This window comes from Schistocerca gregaria, chromosome 2 (assembly GCF_023897955.1).
Source record: "Schistocerca gregaria isolate iqSchGreg1 chromosome 2, iqSchGreg1.2, whole genome shotgun sequence".
In the NCBI taxonomy this organism is placed as follows: domain Eukaryota; kingdom Metazoa; phylum Arthropoda; class Insecta; order Orthoptera; family Acrididae; genus Schistocerca; species Schistocerca gregaria.
This window is the reverse complement of record NC_064921.1, coordinates 76,330,934-76,344,731: the sequence shown is the minus strand read 5'-3', so window position 1 is coordinate 76,344,731 and position 13,798 is coordinate 76,330,934.

The window sequence follows — 13,798 nt, the reverse complement described above, 5'->3', positions numbered from 1 at the left end:
TACATATGTAATTAATATAGATGGTAAACAATAAGGGTCCCAGTACAAAACCTTCATGAATGCCTTTTGAAACCTAGGAATCCAGAACTCACACCATTAAAGTATACCTAGTGCTTCTGCTTTCTGTTGTCAAGATATGATTCTATAAGGCTGAGTTCTATATCTTGACTGCCATAGCACCTCAGTTTATCTGTTAGAATCCAGTGACTCATATAGTGAAATACCTTGCTTAGGTCAGTAAGTAGGGCATCAACAGATTTTGCTTCAAAGGCACTGAGTATTGTTGAAACAACGTTTTCAGAACTTTTCAGTGTTTTCCCTGAATCCATACTGAGTCTCTGCCAGTGTTCCATAGTAGGTGAAATGTTTTTAAATTAATAAGACTATTTGGAAAGTATTGCTACGAGACAAATAGGCTGGAAGTTATCAACACATGTTTAGATAGATGGATAACTACTGTTATATTTAAGCAGGTTGTAAAATAACAATTCATAAAAATCTAATTTACTGGTACACAAAGTGACTGTATTATAATGTCCACTATCTTATGAGAACAAAATCTGACTGACCATACTTGTCTTCTCATTTTGAGTTGCCCTATTTTTTGTAGAACCACAAGTGATTGTATTGGTAGAATCTAACTCTGCTTTGGTAGCTCTCCAAGCAACCTTGCATTCATTTTGTGATTGCTGAATATAGTTTCTCTTTTCTCCACTTGAATGTAGATGTTGCAGGTTTGTTGTGTGATATGAATAACTTAGTTTTTTTATTGTTCCTTAATGCCTGACTTACATTTGTCATTTTTAATAAAAAGTTATTCATTTCATCAGGTGTGATATTGGTAGTATCACAAGTGGTTCTGTTAGTATTATCCTGCTCTGCTTTGAGCAACCTTGCACTCGTTTTGTGACTGCTGAATATAGTTGCCTTGATGTGTACTTCTATGATTATTTTTGCTTTGTTTCCCCTGATGTCTTTTTAATACTTTAGGGCAGCACTTATTAAGCATATTAGAAACTAGATTGACAAAGTTGTCAAAAGCTTCATCAACATTTGTAATTTGATACAGGAAGTTGGCCCAGTCTATCATACATAGCTGCAATATGGAAGCATTGATATGAGTATCATTAATGATTCTAACATACCTTTGAGATTTTTTGTCAGCAATTTTATGCATATCCATCATGATCTGATTGTTGTTGTTGTGGTCTTCAGTCTTGAGACAGGATTGATGCAGCTCTCCATGCTACTCTATCCTGTGCAACCTTCTGAATTTGATTAGTGTATTCATCTCTTGGTCTCCCTTTACGATTTTTACCCTCCACATTGCCCTCCTATGCTAAATTTGTGATCCCTTGATGCCTCAGAACATGCCCTACCAACAAATCCCTTCCTCTAGTCAAGTTGTGCCACAAACTCCTCTTCTCCCCAATTCTATTCAGTGCCTCCTCATTAGTTATGTGATCTACCCATCTAATCTTCAGCATTCTTCTGTAGCACCACTTTGAAAGCTTCTATTCTCTTCTTGCCCAAACTGTTTATCGTCCATGTTTCACTTCCATACATGGCTACACTCCATACAAATACTTTCAGAAACGACTTCCTGACACTTAAATCTATACTTGATGTTAACAAATTTCTCTTCTTCAGAAACGCTTTTCTTGCCATTGCCAGTCTACATTTTATATCCTCTCTACTTCAACCATCATCAGTTATTTTGCTCCCCAAATAGCAAAACTCCTTTACTACTTTAAGTGTCTCATTTCCTAATCTAATTCCCTCAGCATCACAAGACTTAATTCGACTACATTCCATTATCCTCATTTTGCTTTTGTAGATGTGCATCTTATATCCTTCTTTCAAGACACTGTCCATTCCATTCAACTGCTCTTCCAAGTCCTTTGCTGTCTCTGACAGAATTACAATGTCATCGGCGAACCTCAAAGTTTTTATTTCTTCTCCATGGATTTTAATACCTACTCCGAATTTTTCTTTTGTTTCCTTTACTGCTTGCTCAATATACAGATTGAATAACATCGGGGAGAGGCTACAAGCCTGTCTCACTCCCTTCCCAACCACTGTTTCCCTTTCATGTCCCTCAACTCTTATAACTGCCATCTGGTTTCTGTACAAATTGTAAATAGCCTTTTGCTCCCTGTATTTTACCCCTGCCACCTTTAGAATTTGAAAGAGACACTTAAAGTAGTAAAGGAGTTTTGCTATTTGGGGAGCAAAATAACTGATGATGGTAGAAGTAGAGAAGATATAAAATGTAGACTGGCAATAGCAAGGAAAGCGTTTCTGAAGAAGTGAAATTTGTTAACATCGAGTATAGATTTAAGTGTCAGGAAGACGTTTCTGAAAGTATGTGTATGGAGTGTAGCCATGTATGGAAGTGAAACATGGACGTTAAATAGTTTAGACAAGAAGAGAATAGAAGCTTTCCAAATGTGGTGCTACAGAAGAATGCTGAAGATTAGATGGGTAGATCACATAACTAATGAGGAGGTATAGAATAGAATTGGGGAGAAGAGGAGTTTGTGGGACAACTTGACTAGAGGAAGGGATTGGTTGGTAGGGCATGTTCTGAGGCATCAAGGGATCACAAATTTAGCATCGGAGGGCAGCATGGAGGGTAAAAATCGTAGAGGGAGACCAAGAGATGAATACATTACGCAGATTTAGAAGGATGTAGGTTCCAGTAGGTACTGGGAGATGAGAAACCTTGCACAGGATAGAGTAGCACGGAAAGCTGCATCAAACCAGTCTCAGGAATGAAGACAAAACAACAACATTTATAACCCTGTATTCACCTGACCAAAAGTCTTGTTCCTCCTGACACCGAACTTCACTAATTCCCACTATATCTAACTTTAACCTATCCATTTTCCTTTTTAAATTTTCTAACCTACCTGCTTGATTCAGGGATCTGACATTCCACGCTCCGATCCACAGAATGATCTGATAGGTACACAGTATTAAAAATCCCTGTTTCATACATATTTCTTTCTATATTTGTTATAATGTTATCAATATATGGTAACTCAGGCTTGTTGGCTTATTGTTTACACAAAAGATATTGTGTAACCTGAGGATATTAAGCAAGTGTAAGAGATTTGTTGTTGTAACCCTAAGGTCAATATTAATATCCCCAAAGATTAAAATTCTATGTTGTATTTTTGCAAGTGGGAGATTCTTCTATCTAGTACCTCTATGAAGACATCACCATTGCTGTACAGGCTCTACAATTAGTTTGGGACCTGACAATAATATAGCAACTGCCTCAAATACACTATCAGTTGACAAATTACAGATGTCAATATTAATGGATTTTATCCAACGATCATTGCCGATGTATACTGAAGTACCTCCATAGTTGTTCAGACTTCAATAGAAACTTGATATTAAATATAGCATGATGGCTCACACAAGTACAGTTGATTCTCATTTAACCAATGTTCATTAATACATAGAACAGAATTTTTGCTTTCTCCTAGTAGAACACTAAAGTCACCTGCCTTATTTTTTAAAGACTTGATGTAGATGTGCAACACTAACTTTGAGTTGTTACAAGATAGAGTTTGTCATGTCTGAATGTACACACATCAAAAAACGTTTTGAATCACCCCGGTTCCCAGAACTCCTGAAGATAGACGTTGACTGTTGATATTGTATCACAGGCACAGTCCCTTTAACTGTTCAGAGATGTCACTGAACCCACCCAAAGATGTAAATAACCATGCATGAGCAGCACCTATTAGATGGAGAGGGACTGCCAGCAGATCAGTTCCACTCATTCCACCAGGGAGGAGGTACACGGGGCTTGTCTTATCTGTAGTTCAACTGTGCCTAGACGGTCAATACCACAGTTTGATCATGTCCACATTGTTATTTTGTGCCAGGAAGGGCTCTCAGCAAGGGAAGTGTCCAGGTGTCTCAGAGTGAACCAAAGTGATGTTTTTCAGACATGGAGGAGATACAGAGAGACAGGAACTGTCGATGACATGCATCACTCAGGCCAGGGCTACTACTGCAGTGGATGACCGCTACCTATGGATTATGGCTCGGATGAGCCCTGACAGCAACGCCACCAAGTTGAATAATGCTTTTCTGCAGCCACAGGACATCATGTTATCACTCAAACTGTGCACAATGGGCTGCATGATGTGCAACTTAACTCCAGAAGTCCATGGCGAGGTCCATCTTTGCAACCATTACACCAAGCAGCACCATACAGATGGGCCCAACAACATGCTGAATGGGTGCTCAGGATTGGAATCACAATCTCTTCACCAATGAGTGTCACTTACGCCTTCAACCAGACAGTTGTCAGAGATGTGTCTGGAGGCAACCCAGTCAGGCTGAAGGCCCTAGACTCACTGTCCAGCGAGTGCAGAAGGTGGAGGTTCCCTGCTGTTTTGGGGTGGCATTATGTGGGGCCGATGTATATCGCTGGTGATCATAGAAGGCATAGTGCAACCATATCGACAGCATATTGGTGAGGCATTCACCTTCATGGATGACAATTCATGCCCCCATTGTGCACATCTTGTGAATGACTTCCTTCAGGATAATGACATCACTCAACTAAAGTGGCCAGCATATTCTCCAGACATGAACCCTATCAAACATGCCTGGGATAGATTGAAAAGGTTTGATTATGGATGATGTGACCCACCAATCACTCTGAGGGATCTACCCTGAATCACCGTTGAGAAGTGGGACAATCTGGACCAACAGTGCCTTGATGAACTTATGGATAGTAATCCACGACAAATACAGGCATGTATCATTGCAAGAGGACGTGCTACTGGGTATTAGAGATACCAGTGTGTACAACAATTTGGACCACCACCTCTGAAGGTCTCACTGTATGGTGGTACAACATACAATGTGTGGTTTTCATGAGCAATAAAAAGAGCGGAAATGATGTTTATGTTGATCTCTATTCCAATTTTCCGTACAGGTTGCGGAACTCGCAGAACTGGGGTGATGCAAAAGTTTTTTTTTATGTGCGTAGTTCACTTTGTAATTTGTCGGCACGATCAGTCTTCACATGTAAACTGAAAAAGAACTGTAGTGTGTTTGTTGATACAATTCTAGGTTTATTTTCTGTGCATTTAGTATGGGAGGCTTGTTTACTATTATACAAAGCATGTTATTTGTTACTAGATATTTATCTAGCCCATTTAAATGTAAACCGTTGCAAGTGTGAAATCTGCATCCCGTTCCATTTCCATTTATCTTACAAACATTTTGAAGTATTTACATATATTCTTGAACTGTTCATTTCCTGCAGTATTTCTTAATTAACTCAGGACCACCATGGCAGATCATAACAGTGCAGTGTTGAAAACTAGAGCATTGGTATATACCAGCAGACCCAAATATTTTTTTCAATTTCCAGGTGGTTATGGTTGTTTTGTTGTTATAAGCATCATTCAAGGCTTCGATGAGCACAATGAAATTGTTGGACGACAGCTTACCTATTTCTGATAGTTTTGTAAGTTTGTTAATTTTTGTAAATGACACATCAGCCTTGACAAATGCAGTTCACATATTTTAGACTTTCAATTATGCGGGAAGAAATTCCACAACTGTAGCTGTCAACCAAGGATGATTACTTTCCTCTGTAGTTCTGGTTTTAGGTTATTTTGGGACACATCTTCATTATCAAGGCGTGGGGTAACATTATTGAGTGTGGTATCACCAAACACTTCAGGATAACTTAAGGCCAGCACATTTGTTGACCACCTTCACATTTTATTTCTTATCTGTCTCTTTTTGGGAATGAATCAAACTATTATGCAGAAATTTTAGCGCACTCAGTTCTCTTTTTACTTCACAGCAGTTTCCCAATAAATTTGCACTATTTTCACACCTTTTTTTAGTTTCCCACTTTCTTGCCATTTATATTGCTTATTATCACCATTTCCTAATGGTTCTAGAGTACATTATTCACTTGCAGAGTCCTCATAATTTATCTGGTCCGACCTGCCAGAGATGATGGTCACGTGTGCTTTAGTGTGCTTGCTTGTGTGAATGAATGTGTGTGTTTCTCTGTCTTTCTCTAAGTAAGGTTGTGGCCAAAAGCTAATGTGCCTGCCAGTCTGCAACTTAACATGTCAGCATTACGGTAAGTAGCAATCTATTTTTTCCTTACATTGTTCATTATAGTTAGTGCTTCATAGAGGTTGTTGTGGATGAAAATTGCACTGTTTTCACACTTCTTTCAGTTTTCCACTTTCTGATGACTGTTTTGTGCATAACTTCTCTCCACTTACCTGAAGAAGTCATGATTTATTGATTGAATTTCATCTTATTTTCCTTCGACATCATTTCACGATTTTTGAATGTCAGTTTACTTATATCTACTTTTAGCACATTGATCATAAGTCATGAACTAGAAACACATTCATTTAGCTTTGATATTTCCCCTTTACATTTTATACACTCTTTCTTTTTACCAGCAAAATGTAGTCATTTTTGAGGAGCTGTACTACAATATTTCAAACTGATTGTCATCTTCCTCACCTCTTATCTATCTGCCTATCCATCATCTGTCTACTGGAATGAATAGTACACCTAATCTAACATAACATAGCATTTGGCACATAAACAGATGAACAATGCCTGAGGTCAAATCCCAAACCTCCCCATAGTGTATCATGGAGCAAAGATTGTTGATACATTCCTTTGATGCACAGATTAACACTTAAAATTGCGGGAGTCAACTGAACACTTTTTATTTTAAGATGCAAATTTCTTCGGTGTTTAAAATGGTCTACTCATGTGATTTTATTCCTTTTAAGTGTTACACAGGATATTTAATTTGCTTTAATTGTTTTGTTTGGTAACTACATTTTTTAAGATAATTATACATTTACTATTGGTCCCCAAGGATGGTCAAATGACAACTTCTTGCAGCATGCATTTTCCATAATTTATTTGGCACTTTTGTTAGCCAAAAATGATGAACTTCATACAGTGGTGCATGTAACAGCTTCTGTGCATCTGTTTCTTGTCACTAGCAGTTCAACTGGTAACTATTGGGTTGGGCCATAAGTTTGTAGTATTTTTCCATAAGTTAAATAAAAATATGAGATACTTGCCACATAGACATTATTTATCAATAATATATTCTCCTCCACTAATACAACAGTCTGTCAATGCTAACTGTAGAATGTGGATTCGAGATGAGGAACTCATTGAAACGTGTTCAAAGTGCATTTTCATCTGGTTCCTTGAAGAATGTTTGATAGAGAGCAGAAAGGTGAAAATATGAGGGTGCAAGATTAGGAGAATAAGGTGGGTGCAAAATGGCTTCCCAACCAAACTCCTGTACAGTGTTGTTAGTTGTCCAGCAGAATTCGGGCAGGTGTTATCATGGAGTTGCATCACTTCATGCTGTCTTCCTGCTCATTGTTCTCTAAGTGCATCTGTAACATGCCTCAGTTGTTGATAATAAAAGTCAGCAGTCATGGGTGTGGAAGCAATTCTTAGTACACCACTCCATCACTGTTATACCAGATGCAAAACAATATTTTTTTTCGTGAAGATCTTTGTATGGGGAGCTGCTGCTTTGTTTGGCCTCAACCATTCCTTTCTTTTCCTCATGTTAGCATAAAGGCATCATTTTTCATCACCAGTAATGACACATGATAGGAATGGTCAGTGTTGTTCACAAGCAATATGTCCACCTGATGATTTTTGTGATTTTGGCTTTGAGCATGTGCTACACACACAACTGATTTGAACCTTCCTCATTGTATGCAAATGTAACAGGATTGTGTAATGATCACATTTCATCATGTCTGTCAGTTCTCAAGTACACTGAAAAGGATCATTGTGGATTTATGCTTTTAACTGATCTTCATTGAACCCCAAATGTGGGGAGTCACTAATGTCAAAATTATTCTTCTTAAAATCAGGAAACCATTTTCTTCTTACGCTCTGTCCAATGGCATAATCCTCATACATAGTGCAAATATTTCTGGTTGCCTCCCCTGCTGTCACTCCTGTATTGACCTCAAACAGAAGAATATGTTGGAAATGTTCCAATGCTTCCACTTGGCATTCCATTTTCTAGTGTCCACACCTCCATACACTATATCCAAATGACAAAATGACAATATGTAAACTGAAATAGCAACAGTGAACTACAAATAAAAATGGTAATTGAAAAATTAACCCATAATAACTGGAATGTCAATCCGCAAAACAAAACTTCTATGGATTTATGCACCAACCTAATGTAGTAGATTAAAGAAGCTCTTCAGATACCTCTAATTTAGTCTGAAGCAGAAGAATTTCAAAGAGAGTACAATGCAAGTGACACAATGGGCAATGAATACAGTCCCATTGCACATTCAAGTAGTGATTCATCAGAAATCAATTACAATAATGGCTAACCACTGGTTTCTTCCAACGACAATGATGATGTAACTTGTGTAGATAGATCTGGTATTGATTTGTGACCTGTTAAAGTTGGTACTCAGCATAGAGGGAGAGGAAGTAAAATATTACACTTAGAATAACTGTAAAATACAAAATTTATTCTTATATTATTTATGTTTATTTTTTTGTCTAACCTACATTTCTAAAATTAATTTTTATATTTTTTACGTTGATGTTTTCCACAAATCCAAATTTTGTATGTCCTACAGTGAGAGCTGATATTGTCCACCCAGAGTGTTCATGAGTAAGGACAAGTGCTGGCATGAAGATCAAGACTGGAAGAGCAGAGAGGGCTGTGAGACGACGTCAGCCAAGAGTACACTCTCTAGAATGACACCAAGACAGGAACGGCATCTACTCGAAGAGAATATAAGCAACACACCACATCGCCATGACCACAGTAAAGGGTGGGCCATCATACAAATGCTACAGCAGGGACTTACGAACTATATTGTTTTGAATGCACTGAAATTGTGTATACCAAAGGACGCTGATTATTTGCAAGTCACCACTTACTTGCGACACATCTTTGTGAATGCGCAAAGTTAATTGTTGTCAATTCAACTTACTGTAACAAGTTCCATTAATAAGATGTGATTGAACTGTTGTCTAGCAATCCAAGAAGACAGCTTTCTCGGCACCTTATATTAGAGGAGTGGGCAGGATACAAAAAATTGAAGATGTGGATTGAAAAAGAAACCCCGCACCTCATGGCCATGGAATTTTCTTTTGTGCTTTGTTGGCGCCTTAATTCTCTCTTGTCTTTTCTTTGCAGGGGTGTTTACTTGCTTTAACAGTTTCTTATCATGTTTTTGCTAATCGGTGTTTTCAGGTGGGCGTTGCAGAAATTTTCTTTGCTTTTGTACTTATTCTTCTTGTTGGCCTTGTCTGCTTCTTGTATTTGTCTCTTCAGACATGCCCACCCCACCTATCCCACCCCATGCTGAGGTGCCACAGCTGCCAGCATTAGATTCAATGCAGCTAATGCAGATGTTTCAGTTTCAGAGCCAGCAAATATCCTCACTGCTAAACAGTACAGGAGCTCCTGGTGAATCAAACTACTAATGCAGCACAAGCAACACCCACTGCAGCTCCAAGTGCTATACCGCCTTTTCGCCAGTTTCATGAACAAGAAGAGGTATAGCTTGAGTGGTTGCAACAGTTTGAAGCCCGTGTCATTGCTCACAATGTACCAAGTAATGTGAAACTTCCCTATCTATTGTCCGTGGTAGGAAGTGTAGTGTTTAGACTCATCCAAAAACTGTTTTCTAACACCACGTTCGTATAATCAGGTTGTAGATTCACTAACTAACTATTATGACCAACAAGTGAATGTGGTAGCAGCTAGGTATCAGTTCTTTAATTGCAAACAGCAGTCAGAACAAATTTATCATGAATGGGTAACAGATTTTCAGGATATGACAAGGAAATGCCAATTCAGATGTGCTTGTGGTGCTTTATATTCAGGTGTTATGTTGGTTGATGTGATCATGTACAATGTAACTGATCTCAAATTCAGAAAACAGATTTTGAAACAGTCCGATCCATCATTTTAGCAAGTAGTGCAAATTCTATATCACCGACGGCCAATAAATTTGAGCAGCCAGCAATTTGTCGCATTGAGTCCCTTGTTTGTGAACCAGCCCATTCAGCAGTGGCAGCTTGCGCTCACCACACCAAGTAAACAACTCTCCACACCATATTAACAGCTCGCTAGACAGGCAGATACACAGGCAAACAGAATTAAGTCATGCCCTCAGTGTTATTCATGGCACAAATGCCAAGACTGCCTCTTCTGACAAGCAGAGTGTTACGCTTGTGGTAAGAAAGTCCATGTACAATCCACATGTTTGCAATGGAAGAAACTTAAGAATTTGGCCCACTCACAAAAATCTAGTCACAAGGCCCATGTCATTAATGCAGTATAGTCAAAGTCTGCAACAAGCATTAGCAAAACTAGCAAGCGAGCATTTTCTTCAGGGCTTTGCCAGTCCAATGAACTTTTTGTTCATTTGCTTCTATCTGTGAAATGTGGGAAATTTCATTTGGACACGGGTACCACTGTTACACTCCTGAACCATCAGACATATGGAATGTTAGGTTCCCCACGCCTGTCTGATACTAGCACACAACAGACAAGACATTTCTGTTCTCAGAAAATGTACTTTGCCTGCCACGTATTACTCGCATATGTGAACAGTAACTTTTACAGTGATACAGTCACACAATGTGAGAACATGTTTGGTCTCGATTCATTTTATTTGTTTGGCTTTAACATTTGGGAAACATGTTGTCAACATTTGCATTCCAGGCAAAAGAGTCTACCTAGCTTGCTGAAAGGATTCCCAGAACTCTTTTCTAAAGGTTTAGGCAAGGTTAACAGTTTTGTTGCAAAGACAATGCTCAGCCAAAATTTTGCCGAGAGAGAACTATCTCTATTACATTATGGGACAAAGGTGCTGCTGAACTCAAAGAATTGCATGAGAGTGGAGCTATTGCACTCATAGAAGCTAGTCGAAGGGTGAGTCCACTGGTTTTACCAACCAAACCTTCAGATCGCATTCGCCTCTGTGTTGACTTTAAGTCTGTCAACCCACAGACTGTGATTGATACTTACCCACTGCCACGCGCAGAGGATCTCATTGACAGATTAGTCACTGGTCACTACTTTTCAGCAATTTATTTGTACAATGTATATCTTCAAATAGCACTGGAAGAAGAATCTCAAAAAGTGCGTGTAGTGAATACTCATTTGGGCTTGTTTAAATATTTGCGTTTGCCTTTTGGCAGTGCTTCCACACCTGCCATTTTCCAATGGTATTTGGAACAGCTCAAGTGCCAAACTGTTCAAACTATTTGGATGATATTGTCATAGCAGTTCATACAACTAAAGATCATATTGCAAATTTGCATGCTTTGTTTCATATGTTATCTGATGCAGGACTAAAGTGTAGACTGGACAAGTGTGATTTTTTAAAACCTGAGTTTCAGTATCTTGGTCATGTCATGATCAGTTAAGGTGTACACCCTCTTCAGTCGCATTTATTAGCCACACAAGATTTTCCAGTTCCTCGCAATGTTCCAGAATTGCACTCAGTCTTTGGGAAAATGGAATATTATATATGGTTCATACTAAATGCTCAGTGATCAATGCTTAGTTCACTTAGATCCTGATGAACTAGTTACCTTGCAAGCTGATACTTCCTCTTATGGAATTGTTGCAGTGCTTTTGCACAGAATTGATGATACGGACAGGCCTATTTCTTTCACATCAGAAGTGTTGTCCAAAGCTCAGTGTAACTATTCACAAATTGAGAAAAAAGCTTTGGCTATTGTGTCTAGTGTCACCAAATTACACCATTATTTGTATGGCAGGAAATTCTACTTAGTCTCAGATCACAAGCCACTGCAGTCCTTGTTTCATCCAACAAAACTGGTTCCTGTATGAATTGCCCAAAAATTTCAGATGGGATTTGTTGTTGCCTCAATACCAGCACAAGCTTGTGTATTGTCAAACAGCTCAACATGGTAATGCGGACACCCTTCCACATCTTCTGATTGGCCCTGAAACAGACTTTTATGCTTCTCCTGAATCTTGTTCCCACATCAATGCTCAGGATTCTGAATTACTTGAATCTTTTCTGCTGAACTATAGGAAAATTGCACAGGCCAAGGAAGCTGATTCACATTTGAATATTTTGCTAACACACATTCACACATCTTGGTGTCGTTCCTTGCATATCATAACAAACCCAATAGTGGGCCGATACTTTGCATGTCGGCAAGTTCTTGCTATACATAAAGTTGTGATTCTTGTTCAAAATTACAGTGGACAGTCACATGTTTTGATCCATAAAGCTTTGCAAAAGGAGTGCTGCAGTTACTTCACCCAGGACACTGGGGAATTGTTCATACAAAACAGTTAGCATCTCAACACTGTACTTGGCAGGGTATCGACACACAAATAGAGCAGATGACATCAGAGCGTCACACATGTGCAGAAAACCAGCCTGCTTCACCACAAATATTCTCTGCTTGGCCTAAGTTACAATCAGCATGGGAACGTGTGCACATAGACTTAGCGGGACCTTTTTGGAACACTCGTTGGTTGACTGTGGTTGACTCTTATAGCAAGTTTCCTTTTGCTGTGCCAGTGAACTCAACAACATAACAATATCACACAGCACAATTCATGTGCGGTCCTCTATGTTTTGCCTCAAAGGTTTACCTGAAGTCAATGTGTTGGAACACTGTCCTCAGTTCACGTCAATTGAATTTGAAACAGTCTGTGAACGCAATGTCATACAGCATCTAGCTAGCGCACCATTTCATCCACAGTCAAACAGTGATGTGGAATGTTTTGTCACAACCTTCAAGCAGCAGATGGCCAAACTTCGCACCACACACACCAGCGATCAAGCATTGCAACTGATTGTCTCCTATTGTTCACATCCACGAGACGAAAGGAAGGCCACAAGCATCACTTAACGCCACATGATATTGTCTTTTACAGGGTGGACAGTGGGCATGAGGCGAGATCATCCGTCGACTTGGCGCTTACATGTATATCATTTCAGGTCCAGATGGATTGCAACAGCGATATCACAATCAACTTCACCACTGTCATGTGCACAGTGATCCTTCTGTCTATCTTCCCCCAGATACAGGGATCCTGAGGACACTTTTTCTATAGCAGCTGCCAGGGGGTGTCATCATGACACTGCAGGACGATCCCATGGGGACGGAGCCTTTGCCTCCTCCACCTCCTCTCCTCCTACTGATGGAGCTAGACCCGCCCACACCGCAGCAGCTGACACCTTCTACATATGGTTATTGGCCTCCAGAGGTGGACACATACCATTCTGGTTGTTTTCCGGGGGACGTTTCTGCCAGAGCATAGGCCGATGGTGGGGTATGACTGGAAGCTTGACATCCAATGCAACCACAGCTTCTGGTCTGGTGAAGCATCCATTCTCCTGCCTCCCCCACCATTTGTCTCACTCCCTACATGACAATGGTGCACAGCTTTGGGGGGGAGGAAAGTTCCAGCATAACGACAAGTGCCGGCACGAAGATCAATAACGGAAGAGCAGAGAGGGCTGTGATACAATGTCAGGCGATAGTAAACTCTCTAGGAAGACTCCAAGACAGGAGCAGCATCTACATGAAGAGAATCACCTAGCCGCGGCCACAGTGGAAGATGAGCCGTCATACAAATGCTTGCAATAAAATTATATATACGGAAGGATACTGATTATTTGCATGTCACCATTTGCTTGTGACACACCTTTGTGAATATGCAAAGTTAATTACTGTCAATTTCACTTGCTGTAATAAACCT